Raw genomic sequence first — 3,276 nt, forward strand, 5'->3', positions numbered from 1 at the left:
TTTTTTTTTTTTTTTTTTTTGGACCAGGGATAGAACTCGGGTCCTTGTGCTTGCAAGGCAGGCAGCAGAACCACTGAGTTAAATCCCCGGCCTGTTTTCGGATTTTTGAGGCAGGGTCTTGCTATGTAGTTCAGGCTGGCTCTGAGCTCACTTTGTAGCCTAGGATGGTCTCAAATACACAGCAACCCTTCTACCCCAGCCTTCCCAGTACTGGGATCACAGCCATGCACCACCCCACTTGGCTCAGGTGCTTTAGAGAAAATGCAAAAGTCATATGACAAACAGCAGGGCAGAGAGACAGAAGGTGACTCTCCGTCGGCCTGAAAGCGCTACTGCGTTTCCGGGCTCTTGCATGAGGGGTCTCTGAGGAGGGCGGAGGAGAAGCCCTGTCAGGTGCCGCTGGCAGGAGGGTGCAGAGCTGAAGGAGCTGAAGCCAGGACTTGGGAGAGGACGGGGACTGGGTGTCAGGGGTACCGCTGGAGCAAGGTCACAGCCAGCTTCAGGGACTGGCTGGTGACTCGGCCTCTGCTTCCTTGTCCCCTCTCTGTGGGACTCGGTGCAGTGTGAAGGGTGTGACTCTGGAGCAGTTTGGCTCCTACCTCTCCGAGGGCCTCAGTCTGTCCAGGTAGAAGGTGGGCTTGTGGTGAGATCAGACATCTCCTAGTGTTCAGAGCCCTGGGCGCATGGCTTGCCGCCAGGGAAGGGTCCCTCCCCGGGCCCAGGAGGTGACTGCCAGCTCGCCAGCTACATACGTATGGGCACAGGTAGCTGTGTGCCAGGCCTGGGCTCAGGCAGGACCTGGCACTGATGTCCTCCGTGTGGGCACAGCAGGGAAGCACTGACCTGTCATTAACCTAGGCTGGGCATGGGACCAGGTGGGCACTCCTGCCGGTGCCCACATGATACTCCCGTGGGCCTTAATGAGCGCACGTGCTGCAACCTGAAACCAGCTGCACAGAGAGTCCAGTTGTCGGGACAGGAAAAGCCAGTCTAGAGGGACAGTGGGAGTGGGCCTGGCCACCAGGGACTGCCAGGATCCAGAGGCCTAATGACAGCCAGTGCACGGTGCCCTTGGCAAGACACTGGGTTCAGACCCTTCTAGCCCCGGCCTGGTCCACAGCTGTGGGTGTGGGAGGGGTACAAGCCTGTGCTCCAGCCCTCGCTCTCACTGCCCCATCGTTCGTCCCGGTACCTTGTGAGCCCTGCTTGTCTCTGGGGATCACTTCAGACTTCTCCTCCCAGGCTCCTCAGGCTGGAGTTCTGCCCAGGCCTCTCCTCTGGCCCCACCCTGCAGGACCCGTGGAGAGAGGCTGTGGGTTTTCTTTCTTCTTCTTCTTCTTCTTTTTTTTTGCGGAACCAGGACCTTGCTCTTGCCGGGCAGTCACAACACCACTGAGCTACATCCCCTGCCCTGCTGTGGGTTTTCATTCCGGCCTCGTGTGGGACTGTGTCTGAGGGAGAGAGGGAAGGCTGGTGTGGGAAGGGGCCCGACGGCCTGGGGGACCTGTGGTGGCTCTGCTGACTTCTCTTGGCCTCTGCTTCCTCCCCTTGGAAGAAGGGCAGAGCTTACCTGGTCAGCTTTGGGATCTTCTGGTTTTGCTATTCTTGATGTCACAAATGCTCTACACCATGGCCTCCGCCACCCTGTCCCCTCTGCCCACTGCCTACGCAGGGACACAATTGGATGTGAAATGTCACCCTTCTGCCACCCTTGCTGTCGTCTGTGCACTGCTGGGCACCTGTGCTGTGGGGGACGCAGCTCTAGGCTGCCTGACTGAACCATCAGTGGACCCGCTGGCTTGGACTTTCTGCTTCTGTCCAGGGCCGAAGCAGGAGTATTGGGGTGCTGAGGGGAGTCCTGCTGGCTGCTTGAGTCATGAGGAGTCGGGAGCTGGGGGTGGGGTGGGCGTGGAAAGCGGGTACTGAAGGCATTCTGGGACTGGGCTGGTGGAGCCTGCAAGGGGTCAGGGGCAGGACTGGAGCCCAGGAGGGGAGGAGCCCTGGGAAAGCCGGCAGCCTGGAGGAGGGACTGGGGCACCTTCCTCTTGGTGATAACCAGGAGCTGAGGTCTTCCACGCCTGGGAGGAGCCATCGCCCCCTGGCTGTGCTCTTAAGTGGGGGAGGGTGGTGAGCCGGGACCTGGAGGACACCTCGGGGAGGTGGTCCTGAGCAGCAGGTGCGTGTGGGACAGGGACCGTCGCCCTTTCCACACGGGGCTTGAACTGAGGGACCCCAGCTTTCCCTAAGCACTAGGTCAATGACTATTCCACCGCGGCAGAGAGACCAGGGGCCCAAGTTCAGGAAGTGAGTAACTTGCTGGGGTTCAGGGTAGCGTTGCTCGGCTGTCTTTCCCACCTTATCTCCCAGCTTTCTCCTCGGGCCTACAAAGTTGTGGCCAAGCACCTCCTCTCTCCTTGGCTCTCTGTCCTCCTCCTTCCGTCTGGGCAGTTAAATCTTCCTGTCTTCAGCCCCGCTGCCCCCATTCTGTCGTAGGTTCTATCTTCCCTGCATTTGCCCAGGACCCTGAGCAGAGCCCAGGTTCACCACCCTCCGCCCCCAGTCTTGCCCTGAATATTCTAAACATTGGCATTAATTACTGGGTAGATGTACAAAACACATTTTAATTAATTTTTTTTGTACTGGGGATCGAACTTGGGACCTTGCCCTTGCAAGGCAGGCGGCAGAACCACTGAGCTAAATCCCTGGCCCTAATTTCTTTTTTTCTTGAAAAGGACATACTTATCATTGTCTAAGAAAGACTATTTTACCTGCAGTAAAACTGTATGTGGGTGCTTTTCTTGGAAGGTTTTTTTTTTTTTGAGACAGGGTCTTGCTGTGTAGTTCAGGCTGGGCTTGAACTCACTTGAATTTGCAGCAACCCTCCTGCCTCAGCCTCTTGAGTGCTAGGATTATGGACACATACCACCACATCCACCTTGGAGGATGTTTTCTTCCCTGTGGAACCAGACTGTCTATCCAGGGTGTGCAAAATGTCTAATAAAGGACAACCCCGGTCAGCCTTGGTCCTCCATGGCAGTGGGCACCACGTGTGGATACGACAGGGCAAGGTGGATGGCAAAATACGGTCACTGCTCAGATACTGAGCATTCAGAGCTGTGTACCCGGAACAGTCCTCCAAGCCTCTTTATTTACCACAGCCTTGAGGGCTTCTCTGTTACCACCTCTAGCCACAGACAGCACACAAGGGTCCAGAGAGCTGTGGTGACTTGCCCAAGGCCCTCTGGGTGGAGAAGGGCAGATAGGGTTGATTGGACT

This window comes from Fukomys damarensis, unplaced genomic scaffold (genome assembly GCF_012274545.1).
Source record: "Fukomys damarensis isolate Sample0158 unplaced genomic scaffold, DMR_v1.0_HiC HiC_scaffold_19, whole genome shotgun sequence".
NCBI lineage: Eukaryota > Metazoa > Chordata > Mammalia > Rodentia > Bathyergidae > Fukomys > Fukomys damarensis.